We start from the raw sequence: 18,857 nt of genomic DNA on the forward strand, positions 1-18,857 counted from the left end.
GTTGAAGAGCCAACCCTAGAGACACAATGTATTGTTGAGGAGTTTGCAACCGCATCCGAGGTGTCAGCAGTGTTCCGGTAAAAGTGATTCACATTAAAAGATTAGCAGCGTGGAAGTCTTTGAGAAGTACTGCAAGGCTTTCTTCGCCTTTGAAGCACGTAAGCCTACTTAAGTGTCTCAAGTGTGTTCTTATATATACCCGACATCACTACCTTCATCTTCTTCCAGGAGAAGTACTTGTCGGGAATGCGTCTGCGATGTCTCAGGGCCGCCGTTTCGGCTCCGCATTTCCTCTTCTCCATGTTCTCCTGCGTATTCTTCTTGAGCAACGTGGACGTCGGACTGGTCTTCTTCAGAAAAGTCGTATGTGGTGAGGAAACTCGTGCTTGGTACTGAGTAGGACGTAGTACTTACTCGTGGATACGGGAAGCAAAGTGTGGCTCATTCCTCTTTCGGGAGAAAAGGGATGACGTATAATGGGTGTAATCGTACATCCATGGCCTTGCTGAATCAATTCCTGCTCATGTGGAGAATAGATCGCACACCTGTGGACCTCGTAAGTCATTTTCCCTGAGAGGCAGGAGTAAGTTGCTCTGAAAGAGGAACAAACGTTTGGCAGTGTTTGGTTATGGAGACCTCTTTGGCACATCACTCACATCTCTTGAGGGAGCATTCGGCCGACATGCGTGCCTTTTCTTTTTCTTTTTAATCTCTTTGCTGCTCCATTTTTGTTACCTTAATTGTAAAAATTTGTTGCATGTTCTTGTACTCTTTGTTGTTACGGTTAGTACATACTTCGAAATTTGGCCCTACTAGGTTAACCTATGCAAAGGAGAATGGTAGATGTAATGCTTACAGGTAGCGAACAAGTGCTTTGAATTGTGGAACAAATTTATGCAGGACATACTCTCGCTTAATTAAACGAAGAAAAGAAAAGTGGAGTTTGGCTGGGCATGTGATGTAAAGGGACTATCCTGTGGACTGTCTGGCTACTGAGGTACGAAAGACCAATACTAGTTAAGGAAGAGAGACAGCTCGTTTGAGAGACAAGATAAGAAAATGTGGGGCAAAGTTTGTTGCATAAAAAAGTGAAGTGGTCAGAAGTTCATGGTAGAGGCCTTCGTCCAGCAGTGGGCAGCTGCTGCTGCTGCTGCTGTTGATGATGATCAGTTACCGTTGGTGGTGACGGGGCCAGGACATTTTGCTGCTGGTGAAAATGTCGCAAAGTTCAATTCCTGGCCACTTTGGGCAAGCTTCTAATGGGCACGAATGTGCATAAATCTTATGTGTAGGTGAGTGCTTAATGCGTTTCGGTTCACTTGGTTGGTTCCAGGCACAAAGAGCAACTGAGGCGCGCCTCAAAAAGTTGAGCTGTTGCTTTAATGAACGTTTAAAAAAATAGTCATACTCACGTTTATCAACAAACATCGTAGCGAAGATCTAGAAGGAGAAATTGCGCATGAGCGGAGCTAACGGTAGCAATTGTGTGCCATTTTCTGAAAAATAAATGCTGAGGAGATAAGGGGCACTCCGAAAGCACCTTCCTTTTGCCGTGTTTAGCCGCACGACACCGATGTATTGCGGGAAAGCCTGCTGCCGTTAGGGGGTAGGAAGCCAGTGCACGTGTATGGCAGGCAGGCGCAAACACTCAAGGCATGATACATTCAATGGCCAACTATATCTTGTTTGTGGCAAACAGTAAATTTTTATTTGTTTTTCGAGGGTTCATTTTTAAAGCGGAGCTTTTCTACGCCTCACCGTCCCGTTACCAAAATGCACCGCAGGAAAGCCAACTTTACACAGCTGGTTTCACAAAATGACGACGATGATGATGATAAGTGAAGGCACATCGGATGTCTCAAGAAAGAAACGCCTCCCCTGGTCGGAAGCGAACCTGGGTCAGTCCGACACAGTCGAAGCAGCTTCGCGTTTTAACCATCTTCGTCTTAAGAAAGGGGCTGTTCTGATTTTTTTTTTCTTCTCTACAAAGTATAATTTTATGTACTTGTGTCTACTGTAACAAATGTTCAAAAGTGTGTTTGGTTTCAAAGTGAGTGTGAAGCAAAAAATGATTGTGTTCGTGTAGTTGTAAATCGAAGCGAACAGTTGGCGTTTTTGCAATGAGAAAACTGAAATTTACAATCTCTCAAGCATGCTTCAGTAAGAATAGCCTGTAGAAAAATAAAAGGCTTGTTCAAAAGGCTTTGCGATATTTCTCTGTGGCATAAAATAAATGCACAGAAGTTGCGGTGTTGCTTCTAGCTTTCATGACACGATTAAATTTTAGGTGGGGGTAACTTTTACCTTACGGGGTGCCGTACCACATTGCTTCAGTTTTAGTTTAATGGGAGTATATATCCTGATAACTGATAAGCTGAGATTAACAAAAATAAAAAACAATGTAAACCACTGTTCCGTAGGTGTTCATATCAGTTGTAGGAAGGAAACTGTGTGCATAGGGAAGTGCAAGGCATGAAAAAATGGTCTACTTTTAAACTGCCCGCCTTTTAATGACATGGCAATATAATCCCCGCTTTGCAGTTGCTTCTGGGTACCTTTTCCAGTACGAACAACATGAATTTAATTTTTATAATGCACTGCAATGTAGTGATACTGTACATCCTGTACAGTGTAAGTACCGTATTGTCACGTAGCCAAGGACGAAGCAGTTGTTTGGAAAAGAAACAAGTTTATTGGAGCGAACTTGTGCTCCCCTAACAACTGAAAAGAATACAGAGGCGGCGAAGCAGTGGTCAACAAAGTGACGTACGTGCGTCGGCGAGCGTCGCAGAATCGAATGCCCCGGCGTCTGCTCTGCAGGCTTTTTATCTTTCGGCGCGCGTGGTTCTGGAACCGTCGATTCGCATCGAGAACATTGTAGATGCAAGAAGATTATTCCGGGATGTTCACGTTAGATCGGAATGCTCTCCCTATCTGAACAGATAACACATGCGGCACAGAAAGAAAGAATGGAACACGCGCTTCCCTTGGCACGGAGATAACACAGACCGGCGCAGCCGGACGGTAAAAGCAAAACACAAATAAACAAACCCAATGCATGGTTCGCGGCAGTATTTTCGCACGTATAACCCGCACCCCCACTTTCCATTGACGAATAAAAAAGTACATCCCCTCGTATTGCCTGCATATTTTGTACATAAGAAGATGGACCAAATCTACCACTCAAGCAACATTACACATTTGTGTATGCAAAAGAACTTACCGATCTGACTACGTAACTAGAGGACTTGCCGCATACATTTTTTCAGGTTGGTATATTGTTGAGTTGCGTGTGCAAAATAAGCGCTGTCAATGGGATAACAGTGGCCTAGTCGCTATTACTGCTGCAGGGGCATCACGGTCCAACGTGCATTGCGGGGAAACTGCACCAAAGGAAATAATACCTCACATATAATCCGCACCTCTAGTTCACCTCTGACATTTTCTCATTTTTGGTGTGGGTTATACGCACGAAAACACGCTATAGTGCAAGTATACAAAAGCACAACAACACAATCTCAAAAGTTTTTAAAGCTGGCTTTCATTTTTGCATGTGTGTGTTCCAGGCTTTCCACTTCCCTTGGTGCCAACGCTACTCGTCATGTACTGCGGTTGCCACGTCTCGATGGACGTCATGGACTGGGAATCAAAGAAGAAGCAATCCTAGCGTTTGCCTCATCTTCTTTGCGCTTTGAACCGGTCGTGGTGATGTGTAGTATCGTAAAGTGATACTCTGTTGGTTAGTGCACGCTGATGGCCTTTAACTACACATATAGCTGCCAGAGTTCAAATTGTATTGTTGACGTATTTATGGAACCCAAGACACACTGAAAGTGCGTTTATAGATGCGTGTGAATTTTTATATTACCTTTATTAATTCGATTATGGTGATGTTCAAATGTTTTGGAGTGCTTGTAATGAAGATGGATTGAACGTACAGAATTTCTTTCTCAGTCACCTTTCTAGCATCACTGCCCTGAACATATTCTCGCTTTTTTTTTGCCAATCCAATTCTGGTGAGATAGATTTCAAAGGCCTGAGCGGTTTACAAAACTGTTGTAACGGTGTTTCGAACGGTCACAATGGTTCTTCTTTTAGTGGTGGCCCTACAGAGTGGTTTCATATTGTACAGTTGAGTTGAGTTGTACTAACAGCCTTGATGGTCCTGCGGTCACAACTGATGCCCATAGCACGTGGTCTTTTATCACCCAAAATATACTCTAATTATTGTTGTACTTACTTATTTATAGCTGTTAGTTCACAAGCGGAGGCAGTTGTGAGGAGGTTTGACTGTACAAACTTTTGCTCTGTGTTGTTTATAAAACGGTGTCAGTCTTTTTGAGGCAAACTCATTCATAGGTGCTGCTGTCTTTTGCACAGTACGTACTAGCTTGTTTTGAGATTTGGTGCTGTTACCGGCAGCGAGTAATTATTAAACTATCTATTTTAAGGTGAGTTTGCGAAAGAGGCTACCATGTGGCGGGCTTAAAACAGTAATAAAAGGGCTAAAATTGCTCGGTATTTCATGAATAAAAGTGTGAAGGCAATGTGTTTTGTTGTAGCTGAGACCACCCAAAGCAAATGGTGTCCTAGGCAAGATCATCAGAGGTACAAGCTGCTACTGCTGAGGACACCACCTGAATAATTATTGCGAATCTAATGGTCTAATCTAGTCTTATTTAATGTAGAGTGGTCACAACCAATATTGTTGTCAAGAAAATAAAGCGAGCCAAAGTGCTTTCTTCAGGTGGTAAATTAACCGCATACCAGCTAGCATATGATTACTGGACAAGTGGAACTCGGGTGTGTCCTAAATTTGCACCATTTGTGTCACTTTATCAAACTTCTGGCTCAAGCCCCTCCGCCTACCGTACAAAAAATCAAATTTTGGATGAAAAATTTCTGGATGCTGACTTCGATGTGGAATGAATCCTGTAGTGCTGAATCTGGTAATTTTGCAAGCACGTTGGCCGTCATCGCTAACCCCAGCGATAACGTTGAGGCTGGGATAGCATAGCGAAGATTTTATTTCACAAGAGTGCTTGCTTTTTGTCACCCCTCCCACGCACACGTAAAACACATGCTTTAAGTGAAAGCACCTTTTCAGCATGTGTATTGGATTTTAGGAAATATTTCTAACCTAGTGTGCAAATATTTGGAAACTTCAAACAGTGCACGGGCGGTGTTCCACAGTACACTTTTATTTAATCTCTCGAACATTCTGGTGCTTTTTTAGCTCTTAAATGTTACCGAGGTGTTACTGTGAACCAAATATTGCTTTGTCGCAAGGTATGACTCCTAACTTCAGTCTCGCTGCATGCCGCCAAAGCTTCACAAAAGAGAAAAACACATGACAAGTAGTGCGCAAGCAAGGAAAGACAAAAACAGTTCACATCGATCTCCAAATGTCCAGCTGACTATCATTAGATCGAGAATTTAAAAAATTCAGTAGACAGATGGTAAGATGTAGTGGCAAGTCATCCATCTCCATGCTGACTTAAGAGAGTAATGAACTCCTCATTAAAGATAGAGTGATGAACAGGTAAATAGTGGTGTAGAACGACGCACCATTGACCATCACGTCAAATGAGGCAATGCAGAACGACAGAACACAACTCTAGTAGACACTAATGTAAAATAATGCACCATAGACCATCAAGTCAAACGGGGCAATGGAAAACTAACAAATACAAAACACAAACCTAGTGGGCTAGCACAAAAAAAGACATTCAGGCAAACTGGGGGAGAATTGTCAGAAATCTTCTACATCACAGACACAAAAGAGCGTGAACCTCTGGTAGTTTTGTTTAATTTAAAATCCAACGAGCGTTCATCAACTCCACTTTCTCGTATGTCTTGTCCTGTGCTGGCCTTTTTCTTTTTATGGTCTGGAAGCGTGCAAACACACCATTTGTCGAGTAACTAACTACCTGGTGGAATTCACATTTATGTCGGTGCATTCGCTCGGAGATAATTTCGTCCTGCACGTGTGTTTCGCACGCACCGAAACTGAAAGTATTTGTGTTCTGCAAGAACACATTGGCAATCTCTCATTTTAATAGTTTTCTTCAACTGGGCATTTAAAAATGGATATCTGCACCCACCCGCCCTCCTTGTATATCTACTACTAATAGGGGATTAAAAAGAGGGGGGGGGGGGTAGTTCAACTGCAATACCACTTAGTCTTCTCCGTCCGAAGCCTTCAAGTGAAAAGAATTGGTGACCTTCGTAGTTGTACCTTTGCCATAGATTTACATTGGTCAGGCACTTGGATGAAAGCGGGAAGCAGTTTTGGCTTCACCTTTCAAGTGACTAGACGTGGCCAAAGTCTTCCAAACAACACAAAAGCGGTTAATATGAAACCTGCAAGATGACTGCCATTTCCTTGCACCGAAACCTTAGCATGTGCTCACTGCTTTCCACATCAACATTTACAGTAACCTAGAACACAGATCTTGGCAATGAAGGGATTGAAGGTTATGCAGAAGTGAATGTGATTCAATAGCTGTTAATAATATGGGTGGCATGCACGCATCACTGACAGGGTCAGATTTGCGTCTTTTGCGCAGCCCTTGTTTTGTCGCGCTTCTCACGTTGTTGGCATTGCTGTTCTGCTTGTTCCCATAATGCAATTGTTTTAACTTATTACTTGTTATCAGAGGCAAAAATAAATGGAATTTTGAAAATTGACGTGTTTTTTTTTTATTAGTGAGTGACAGCAAATAGATTAGAGACTATGAGGGAACAGCTTACATTTTGTTGACTGTGTCTAAGTTGGTGATGGCGTGTGATTGCTCTGGATTGTTGTTGTTGATAAATGATTACTATAAATAAAGCATAATAATTTCCCTGGACAAGGATTACCGTCATCCGATGCTGTTAAAAGGGTTAAAAGGCTTGTTTTGAACCGTAATTTCGTTTATTTGTTGTTTTCACAACGTAGCCTCCCCAGTGTCGCAACTGAATTATTCAGCCTGGCTTTGGGTGAAACGACGCATTTGCATTTACAGCCTTTGTGGAAAGTTTCTGTACCGGCTGTTACCATGCCTGAAACCAATACGTAAACACGTAGGCTTTAAAGGAGAAAGTGCCACGTTTTTGTCAGAGGCACAACATGGAATTTGGACTTTGACTTATCGACAGTATACAGTCGAACACGGATATATCGAACTCCAAGGGGATCGCGAAATAGTTCGATATATGAAAAATTCGATATAAAAATATGGGCTCTGAGACCTCACCTATGGCGGACAATCACTTACCGATCGTCGCATTCAAGAATGACAACTAATTCCGCACTCACGACGCAACAGGACTCTTTATTTCCGTGAAAAAAAAAAATCGCTCATCTTGGCCTGCTTCTTCGTCCTGGAAATGAAATTAAAGACGCTGATCTCGATCTTCTCGAGGCTGCGCAACTAGAAAATTCCAGCAGTACGCTGCGCCTTCGCACACCATGCACAACACGCACGCAAAAGAAGAACAGCGCGCACGTACCACAAGAACTTTGACTCTCTGAACGGACTCCAACAAAGCGCTCGCGATGGTCATCTCCGAGAGAAACAGTGATCTCCGAAAGGTGCGGGACAACTCGCCAAACAGCAGCAACAGCAGCAAAATGCAAAAGAAGGAGAATGCCGTCAGCGCCTTCGTTCCCTCTTCCCTTTCCCGAGACGACATCGGGGGAAGCAACACCAGATTTCGTATCTAGTTGGTGTTGGGGGAAGACAGACCCAGACAGAGAGAGAAAAAAAAACTCTTTTTCGGCAAGCCGGGAACGTACGCAGCCGAAAAAAAAAAAAAAAAAAAAGGACGTGCGCAGTCGGGGCATCCCTACCTCGCACTGTCACATTTTCTGAGCGTTCGGGCTTGTGTGCCTAGAGAGATTTAGCATACCGGGCTCCGTCCGCTAACGCTACGGTGGCCGGTAGCGGGGCCCGACTGGGCAAGCGCAAATTCGTTCCAGTAGGGGGGATTAGTTCTGCGAGCCAGTCTTCGCCATGCCCGCGCATTCCTCCACATCCTCCTCAACCTCAATCAGGGGTGCAGCGACCGCCGAAGAGCACCTTCCAGCTCGTGCGGCGTTCGATATACCCAATCTCGGGAAAAATACGGTTCGATATAAACGTACCAATTCCTATACTTTTACACAGAATTTTCAAGGGGATAATTTATGAGTTCGATATAGACAATGATTCGATATACCCGTGTTCGACTGTAGCAGTTAATTGGGCAAAACTGAAAATGCTAGATCCTGCCCGAGTACCCACATGAAGGCAAGCACCATGTGAACGGAATTAGGTGAAAGTGAGAGAAAACTTCTTGATGAGGAAACCCTAGTCCACGAATCCATGTCTTCACCCGTTTCACCAAGTAAGTCTGGTCCTCCACTGGGCAGTTGGTCAGCAGTGCCTCCCAGAGCTTAGCAAAGGAACGGCTGAATTAAATATGCATTCCAGAATTATATGTTGGAGGGTGCATCTCAAAAAAACAAGCTGTGCACAAATTAACTGAAACAAGAACAATGAAGACAGCACAAGCGCCCTGCGCTTTTGCTGTCTTCATGTGACTGGACTGGACTGGACTGGATTGCATTGGACTAGCTGGACTGGACTGAACTGGATTGGATTGGATTGGATTGTTGAACATTAGCTCACGCTACGTATATCCTGGCAGAGCCGAAATAAGCCACTGCTAATTTTTTTGTTTCTGTCTTCGTCCCATCAGGCGGCACTCAGTAACCCGTCGTCCCTGGCGACGTCCTCTGCGTGTTGGATGACAGCAGCCTGTATTCCGGAAAGAGAGCTGAACGATGCAACCTTCCACTGCTCATTACATCTTATGTGTGCGCCTTGTTCAAAGGACTGTGGTTAATTGGGACACACACATCTGTTCCAGGAGAGCACCTGCACGCCACATCTTACGTCATCACCAGGCTCAGCCAATCGCGTACGACGCTCCTCATCTACACGGCAGCAGCACCACGCCGCGCGCTCATACAAAGCTGTCCCTCCGCGTCCCGGCCACTCCTCATGCGTCATTCGTTGCATGCCACTACCCCCCCCCCCCCCCACCCCCCCCCCCTCTCTTGCCAGTTCGCCGAGCGGAGTTTTCTAGCGCGCGTCGTATAGGGGCTCGGGCTGTTGGCGTCTCATGTCGTCGTCGTAACCGTCGTCTCATGTGGTCATGGTACTAAAACACCGGGACACTGATTTACGCCTCGCGCTAGAACGTAACGCGTCCTTAAAAAGAACACCGGGACGGGCCCGTTTACGCCTCGCACTGGAACGCTTCTTCACGCGTACTAAAAACACCGGGACGCTCGTTTATGCCTCGCGCTAGAACACTTCGCAACGCGTACTAAAAAAAAACACCGCGAAACTCGTTTACGCTTCGCGCTGAAAAGACAAGAGACTTTTGCAGCAAAGCTGTATACCGCCACCTCCCAACGGTTTCATCTCCGTTGGCAAAAACGCCATGCTTCGCCCCTCCCCAGGTTTCACGTTGGCCCCGGATTTTTTTCTTTATCTTTTGATTCTTGTTCTGGCTGGAACAGCGCGAGCGGAACCTGTGTGCTTTTTGTGCTTCCTCTTACGTCGCACTTGCTGGAGCCGAGGCGAGAGCTTAAACATCTCTGCTGTTAAAATTGGCAGGGCGTCTGCATGCTCACCTCCCTGCAAAAGTCGTCGAAGACGATAGACTTCTGCCACCCCTGCCACATAAATTCGTCTCTCCTCTTCCCCGTCCACCTCTCACGCTCTTACCCCTCACACTTCACTCCTCCCACTACAAACACGGAGGAGGTTTGCTAAAGTGTGGCACCGCCATAGGCAACCGCAGACGAGACCGAGAAAAAAAAAGCACGGGTCGTAGCTGATGAAGCGAAGCGTGCAGGAGTACCGAGCTAACTCTAAGGCGCCGCTTTGCGCAAACGGCTATCCATTCAGGGGGCCCCGGTCACGTGAGCCGCAAGATCAGTGCTCTCGCCGGCGGGCCCCGCCGGCGGGTGCCGGGTGAGCGCGAGAAAGGGCGAGAAGCAGTTTCCTCCTCCTCCGCCGCCGCCGCCGCCGCTAAGGGACCTTAGCCGCCGCCGCTTTTGAGCGCCGTCGGCACCGGTAATCCAGACATCGAGAAGCGGCAGCTTCTCGATGTCCGGATGTTCGAAGAAAATGTTGCTACTAATAATTTACATTGTTATAACTTATCAAAATTAGTTAGAGTGGTTCAGTCCGTTGCAGATCGAGTGACTTGTGTCCCGGGAAAATTTCGTTGAACAGGGAGAACAATAAAAAAAGTGGTTCGTTGTGGAGGGAGTTTTAATACATTGGGGCCTATGGGATGCGGGCGGGGAATCGAAAAACCTTCGTTGAAGCGGGAATTTCGTTGTAGCGGAGTTCGTTGTAGCGGAGTTTGACTATAGAAGGATTTCGTTATCGCGAGGTTTATTAACTGTATTCGGACACCCCTACTTGTCTCCTTCATCACTGGACGGCGTGCCTTCTCTTTGAAGGACTTTTCTTGCGCTGTTGTGACGAGACTTGAAAACGGCTGCAGCTATCCACTACCAGCTTGGTGCAAGTGCTATTGTCATTGACTGATTGGCTGAATTTGTGTCATCAGCTGTCGACCCAGAGTGATCGTAATGCGGTTTAACGTGCATTTATCATGTGAGGTTGTCAGCCAAGCTCATATTATCTGAGCAGTACCCAAGAGACTGTCTCTCTTGGGCTCGCCGCAGATAGTGCACAAGTAATCCAAGGGTTCTGCTTGTTGCTGGGATGTATGTGAGAAACAGATATCTGGCTGTGCCTCGGTCACTCTGTGGTCAGTCCGAAACTCACAGTTGAAGAGCCAACCCTAGAGACACAATGTATTGTTGAGGAGTTTGCAACCGCATCCGAGGTGTCAGCAGTGTTCCGGTAAAAGTGATTCACATTAAAAGATTAGCAGCGTGGAAGTCTTTGAGAAGTACTGCAAGGCTTTCTTCGCCTTTGAAGCACGTAAGCCTACTTAAGTGTCTCAAGTGTGTTCTTATATATACCCGACATCACTACCTTCATCTTCTTCCAGGAGAAGTACTTGTCGGGAATGCGTCTGCGATGTCTCAGGGCCGCCGTTTCGGCTCCGCATTTCCTCTTCTCCATGTTCTCCTGCGTATTCTTCTTGAGCAACGTGGACGTCGGACTGGTCTTCTTCAGAAAAGTCGTATGTGGTGAGGAAACTCGTGCTTGGTACTGAGTAGGACGTAGTACTTACTCGTGGATACGGGAAGCAAAGTGTGGCTCATTCCTCTTTCGGGAGAAAAGGGATGACGTATAATGGGTGTAATCGTACATCCATGGCCTTGCTGAATCAATTCCTGCTCATGTGGAGAATAGATCGCACACCTGTGGACCTCGTAAGTCATTTTCCCTGAGAGGCAGGAGTAAGTTGCTCTGAAAGAGGAACAAACGTTTGGCAGTGTTTGGTTATGGAGACCTCTTTGGCACATCACTCACATCTCTTGAGGGAGCATTCGGCCGACATGCGTGCCTTTTCTTTTTCTTTTTAATCTCTTTGCTGCTCCATTTTTGTTACCTTAATTGTAAAAATTTGTTGCATGTTCTTGTACTCTTTGTTGTTACGGTTAGTACATACTTCGAAATTTGGCCCTACTAGGTTAACCTATGCAAAGGAGAATGGTAGATGTAATGCTTACAGGTAGCGAACAAGTGCTTTGAATTGTGGAACAAATTTATGCAGGACATACTCTCGCTTAATTAAACGAAGAAAAGAAAAGTGGAGTTTGGCTGGGCATGTGATGTAAAGGGACTATCCTGTGGACTGTCTGGCTACTGAGGTACGAAAGACCAATACTAGTTAAGGAAGAGAGACAGCTCGTTTGAGAGACAAGATAAGAAAATGTGGGGCAAAGTTTGTTGCATAAAAAAGTGAAGTGGTCAGAAGTTCATGGTAGAGGCCTTCGTCCAGCAGTGGGCAGCTGCTGCTGCTGCTGCTGTTGATGATGATCAGTTACCGTTGGTGGTGACGGGGCCAGGACATTTTGCTGCTGGTGAAAATGTCGCAAAGTTCAATTCCTGGCCACTTTGGGCAAGCTTCTAATGGGCACGAATGTGCATAAATCTTATGTGTAGGTGAGTGCTTAATGCGTTTCGGTTCACTTGGTTGGTTCCAGGCACAAAGAGCAACTGAGGCGCGCCTCAAAAAGTTGAGCTGTTGCTTTAATGAACGTTTAAAAAAATAGTCATACTCACGTTTATCAACAAACATCGTAGCGAAGATCTAGAAGGAGAAATTGCGCATGAGCGGAGCTAACGGTAGCAATTGTGTGCCATTTTCTGAAAAATAAATGCTGAGGAGATAAGGGGCACTCCGAAAGCACCTTCCTTTTGCCGTGTTTAGCCGCACGACACCGATGTATTGCGGGAAAGCCTGCTGCCGTTAGGGGGTAGGAAGCCAGTGCACGTGTATGGCAGGCAGGCGCAAACACTCAAGGCGTGATACATTCAATGGCCAACTATATCTTGTTTGTGGCAAACAGTAAATTTTTATTTGTTTTTCGAGGGTTCATTTTTAAAGCGGAGCTTTTCTACGCCTCACCGTCCCGTTACCAAAATGCACCGCAGGAAAGCCAACTTTACACAGCTGGTTTCACAAAATGACGACGATGATGATGATAAGTGAAGGCACATCGGATGTCTCAAGAAAGAAACGCCTCCCCTGGTCGGAAGCGAACCTGGGTCAGTCCGACACAGTCGAAGCAGCTTCGCGTTTTAACCATCTTCGTCTTAAGAAAGGGGCTGTTCTGATTTTTTTTTTCTTCTCTACAAAGTATAATTTTATGTACTTGTGTCTACTGTAACAAATGTTCAAAAGTGTGTTTGGTTTCAAAGTGAGTGTGAAGCAAAAAATGATTGTGTTCGTGTAGTTGTAAATCGAAGCGAACAGTTGGCGTTTTTGCAATGAGAAAACTGAAATTTACAATCTCTCAAGCATGCTTCAGTAAGAATAGCCTGTAGAAAAATAAAAGGCTTGTTCAAAAGGCTTTGCGATATTTCTCTGTGGCATAAAATAAATGCACAGAAGTTGCGGTGTTGCTTCTAGCTTTCATGACACGATTAAATTTTAGGTGGGGGTAACTTTTACCTTACGGGGTGCCGTACCACATTGCTTCAGTTTTAGTTTAATGGGAGTATATATCCTGATAACTGATAAGCTGAGATTAACAAAAATAAAAAACAATGTAAACCACTGTTCCGTAGGTGTTCATATCAGTTGTAGGAAGGAAACTGTGTGCATAGGGAAGTGCAAGGCATGAAAAAATGGTCTACTTTTAAACTGCCCGCCTTTTAATGACATGGCAATATAATCCCCGCTTTGCAGTTGCTTCTGGGTACCTTTTCCAGTACGAACAACATGAATTTAATTTTTATAATGCACTGCAATGTAGTGATACTGTACATCCTGTACAGTGTAAGTACCGTATTGTCACGTAGCCAAGGACGAAGCAGTTGTTTGGAAAAGAAACAAGTTTATTGGAGCGAACTTGTGCTCCCCTAACAACTGAAAAGAATACAGAGGCGGCGAAGCAGTGGTCAACAAAGTGACGTACGTGCGTCGGCGAGCGTCGCAGAATCGAATGCCCCGGCGTCTGCTCTGCAGGCTTTTTATCTTTCGGCGCGCGTGGTTCTGGAACCGTCGATTCGCATCGAGAACATTGTAGATGCAAGAAGATTATTCCGGGATGTTCACGTTAGATCGGAATGCTCTCCCTATCTGAACAGATAACACATGCGGCACAGAAAGAAAGAATGGAACACGCGCTTCCCTTGGCACGGAGATAACACAGACCGGCGCAGCCGGACGGTAAAAGCAAAACACAAATAAACAAACCCAATGCATGGTTCGCGGCAGTATTTTCGCACGTATAACCCGCACCCCCACTTTCCATTGACGAATAAAAAAGTACATCCCCTCGTATTGCCTGCATATTTTGTACATAAGAAGATGGACCAAATCTACCACTCAAGCAACATTACACATTTGTGTATGCAAAAGAACTTACCGATCTGACTACGTAACTAGAGGACTTGCCGCATACATTTTTTCAGGTTGGTATATTGTTGAGTTGCGTGTGCAAAATAAGCGCTGTCAATGGGATAACAGTGGCCTAGTCGCTATTACTGCTGCAGGGGCATCACGGTCCAACGTGCATTGCGGGGAAACTGCACCAAAGGAAATAATACCTCACATATAATCCGCACCTCTAGTTCACCTCTGACATTTTCTCATTTTTGGTGTGGGTTATACGCACGAAAACACGCTATAGTGCAAGTATACAAAAGCACAACAACACAATCTCAAAAGTTTTTAAAGCTGGCTTTCATTTTTGCATGTGTGTGTTCCAGGCTTTCCACTTCCCTTGGTGCCAACGCTACTCGTCATGTACTGCGGTTGCCACGTCTCGATGGACGTCATGGACTGGGAATCAAAGAAGAAGCAATCCTAGCGTTTGCCTCATCTTCTTTGCGCTTTGAACCGGTCGTGGTGATGTGTAGTATCGTAAAGTGATACTCTGTTGGTTAGTGCACGCTGATGGCCTTTAACTACACATATAGCTGCCAGAGTTCAAATTGTATTGTTGACGTATTTATGGAACCCAAGACACACTGAAAGTGCGTTTATAGATGCGTGTGAATTTTTATATTACCTTTATTAATTCGATTATGGTGATGTTCAAATGTTTTGGAGTGCTTGTAATGAAGATGGATTGAACGTACAGAATTTCTTTCTCAGTCACCTTTCTAGCATCACTGCCCTGAACATATTCTCGCTTTTTTTTTGCCAATCCAATTCTGGTGAGATAGATTTCAAAGGCCTGAGCGGTTTACAAAACTGTTGTAACGGTGTTTCGAACGGTCACAATGGTTCTTCTTTTAGTGGTGGCCCTACAGAGTGGTTTCATATTGTACAGTTGAGTTGAGTTGTACTAACAGCCTTGATGGTCCTGCGGTCACAACTGATGCCCATAGCACGTGGTCTTTTATCACCCAAAATATACTCTAATTATTGTTGTACTTACTTATTTATAGCTGTTAGTTCACAAGCGGAGGCAGTTGTGAGGAGGTTTGACTGTACAAACTTTTGCTCTGTGTTGTTTATAAAACGGTGTCAGTCTTTTTGAGGCAAACTCATTCATAGGTGCTGCTGTCTTTTGCACAGTACGTACTAGCTTGTTTTGAGATTTGGTGCTGTTACCGGCAGCGAGTAATTATTAAACTATCTATTTTAAGGTGAGTTTGCGAAAGAGGCTACCATGTGGCGGGCTTAAAACAGTAATAAAAGGGCTAAAATTGCTCGGTATTTCATGAATAAAAGTGTGAAGGCAATGTGTTTTGTTGTAGCTGAGACCACCCAAAGCAAATGGTGTCCTAGGCAAGATCATCAGAGGTACAAGCTGCTACTGCTGAGGACACCACCTGAATAATTATTGCGAATCTAATGGTCTAATCTAGTCTTATTTAATGTAGAGTGGTCACAACCAATATTGTTGTCAAGAAAATAAAGCGAGCCAAAGTGCTTTCTTCAGGTGGTAAATTAACCGCATACCAGCTAGCATATGATTACTGGACAAGTGGAACTCGGGTGTGTCCTAAATTTGCACCATTTGTGTCACTTTATCAAACTTCTGGCTCAAGCCCCTCCGCCTACCGTACAAAAAATCAAATTTTGGATGAAAAATTTCTGGATGCTGACTTCGATGTGGAATGAATCCTGTAGTGCTGAATCTGGTAATTTTGCAAGCACGTTGGCCGTCATCGCTAACCCCAGCGATAACGTTGAGGCTGGGATAGCATAGCGAAGATTTTATTTCACAAGAGTGCTTGCTTTTTGTCACCCCTCCCACGCACACGTAAAACACATGCTTTAAGTGAAAGCACCTTTTCAGCATGTGTATTGGATTTTAGGAAATATTTCTAACCTAGTGTGCAAATATTTGGAAACTTCAAACAGTGCACGGGCGGTGTTCCACAGTACACTTTTATTTAATCTCTCGAACATTCTGGTGCTTTTTTAGCTCTTAAATGTTACCGAGGTGTTACTGTGAACCAAATATTGCTTTGTCGCAAGGTATGACTCCTAACTTCAGTCTCGCTGCATGCCGCCAAAGCTTCACAAAAGAGAAAAACACATGACAAGTAGTGCGCAAGCAAGGAAAGACAAAAACAGTTCACATCGATCTCCAAATGTCCAGCTGACTATCATTAGATCGAGAATTTAAAAAATTCAGTAGACAGATGGTAAGATGTAGTGGCAAGTCATCCATCTCCATGCTGACTTAAGAGAGTAATGAACTCCTCATTAAAGATAGAGTGATGAACAGGTAAATAGTGGTGTAGAACGACGCACCATTGACCATCACGTCAAATGAGGCAATGCAGAACGACAGAACACAACTCTAGTAGACACTAATGTAAAATAATGCACCATAGACCATCAAGTCAAACGGGGCAATGGAAAACTAACAAATACAAAACACAAACCTAGTGGGCTAGCACAAAAAAAGACATTCAGGCAAACTGGGGGAGAATTGTCAGAAATCTTCTACATCACAGACACAAAAGAGCGTGAACCTCTGGTAGTTTTGTTTAATTTAAAATCCAACGAGCGTTCATCAACTCCACTTTCTCGTATGTCTTGTCCTGTGCTGGCCTTTTTCTTTTTATGGTCTGGAAGCGTGCAAACACACCATTTGTCGAGTAACTAACTACCTGGTGGAATTCACATTTATGTCGGTGCATTCGCTCGGAGATAATTTCGTCCTGCACGTGTGTTTCGCACGCACCGAAACTGAAAGTATTTGTGTTCTGCAAGAACACATTGGCAATCTCTCATTTTAATAGTTTTCTTCAACTGGGCATTTAAAAATGGATATCTGCACCCACCCGCCCTCCTTGTATATCTACTACTAATAGGGGATTAAAAAGAGGGGGGGGGGGGTAGTTCAACTGCAATACCACTTAGTCTTCTCCGTCCGAAGCCTTCAAGTGAAAAGAATTGGTGACCTTCGTAGTTGTACCTTTGCCATAGATTTACATTGGTCAGGCACTTGGATGAAAGCGGGAAGCAGTTTTGGCTTCACCTTTCAAGTGACTAGACGTGGCCAAAGTCTTCCAAACAACACAAAAGCGGTTAATATGAAACCTGCAAGATGACTGCCATTTCCTTGCACCGAAACCTTAGCATGTGCTCACTGCTTTCCACATCAACATTTACAGTAACCTAGAACACAGATCTTGGCAATGAAGGGATTGAAGGTTATGCAGAAGTGAATGTGATTCAATAGCTGTTAATAATATGGGTGGCATGCACGCATCACTGACAGGGTCAGATTTGCGTCTTTTGCGCAGCCCTTGTTTTGTCGCGCTTCTCACGTTGTTGGCATTGCTGTTCTGCTTGTTCCCATAATGCAATTGTTTTAACTTATTACTTGTTATCAGAGGCAAAAATAAATGGAATTTTGAAAATTGACGTGTTTTTTTTTTATTAGTGAGTGACAGCAAATAGATTAGAGACTATGAGGGAACAGCTTACATTTTGTTGACTGTGTCTAAGTTGGTGATGGCGTGTGATTGCTCTGGATTGTTGTTGTTGATAAATGATTACTATAAATAAAGCATAATAATTTCCCTGGACAAGGATTACCGTCATCCGATGCTGTTAAAAGGGTTAAAAGGCTTGTTTTGAACCGTAATTTCGTTTATTTGTTGTTTTCACAACGTAGCCTCCCCAGTGTCGCAACTGAATTATTCAGCCTGGCTTTGGGTGAAACGACGCATTTGCATTTACAGCCTTTGTGGAAAGTTTCTGTACCGGCTGTTACCATGCCTGAAACCAATACGTAAACACGTAGGCTTTAAAGGAGAAAGTGCCACGTTTTTGTCAGAGGCACAACATGGAATTTGGACTTTGACTTATCGACAGTATACAGTCGAACACGGATATATCGAACTCCAAGGGGATCGCGAAATAGTTCGATATATGAAAAATTCGATATAAAAATATGGGCTCTGAGACCTCACCTATGGCGGACAATCACTTACCGATCGTCGCATTCAAGAATGACAACTAATTCCGCACTCACGACGCAACAGGACTCTTTATTTCCGTGAAAAAAAAAAATCGCTCATCTTGGCCTGCTTCTTCGTCCTGGAAATGAAATTAAAGACGCTGATCTCGATCTTCTCGAGGCTGCGCAACTAGAAAATTCCAGCAGTACGCTGCGCCTTCGCACACCATGCACAACACGCACGCAAAAGAAGAACAGCGCGCACGTACCACAAGAACTTTGACTCTCTGAACGGACTCCAACAAAGCGCTCGCGATGGTCATCTCCGAGAGAAACAGTGATCTCCGAAAGGTGCGGGACAACTCGCCAAACAGCAGCAACAGCAGCAAAATGCAAAAGAAGGAGAATGCCGTCAGCGCCTTCGTTCCCTCTTCCCTTTCCCGAGACGACATCGGGGGAAGCAACACCAGATTTCGTATCTAGTTGGTGTTGGGGGAAGACAGACCCAGACAGAGAGAGAAAAAAAAACTCTTTTTCGGCAAGCCGGGAACGTACGCAGCCGAAAAAAAAAAAAAAAAAAAAAGGACGTGCGCAGTCGGGGCATCCCTACCTCGCACTGTCACATTTTCTGAGCGTTCGGGCTTGTGTGCCTAGAGAGATTTAGCATACCGGGCTCCGTCCGCTAACGCTACGGTGGCCGGTAGCGGGGCCCGACTGGGCAAGCGCAAATTCGTTCCAGTAGGGGGGATTAGTTCTGCGAGCCAGTCTTCGCCATGCCCGCGCATTC

General features: G+C 44.7%; 2 long non-coding RNA genes across 2 annotated transcripts; both read left to right on the forward strand.

The window, feature by feature from the left end:
- On the forward strand, window positions 1–6,690 carry LOC144148800 (uncharacterized). Its single transcript, XR_013318065.1, has 2 exons — window positions 1–370; window positions 3,567–6,690. It is a non-coding gene; the product is annotated as an uncharacterized LOC144148800 (long non-coding RNA).
- Window positions 6,691–10,842: 4,152 nt separating this feature from the next.
- Window positions 10,843–17,532, forward strand: LOC144148802 (uncharacterized). The gene is made up of 2 exons (XR_013318067.1): window positions 10,843–11,212; window positions 14,409–17,532. It is a non-coding gene; the product is annotated as an uncharacterized LOC144148802 (long non-coding RNA).
- Window positions 17,533–18,857: the final 1,325 nt, after the last annotated feature.

This window comes from Haemaphysalis longicornis, unplaced genomic scaffold, assembly GCF_048455015.1.
Source record: "Haemaphysalis longicornis isolate Haplotype H1 unplaced genomic scaffold, Haemaphysalis longicornis Haplotype H1 scaffold_8, whole genome shotgun sequence".
NCBI lineage: Eukaryota > Metazoa > Arthropoda > Arachnida > Ixodida > Ixodidae > Haemaphysalis > Haemaphysalis longicornis.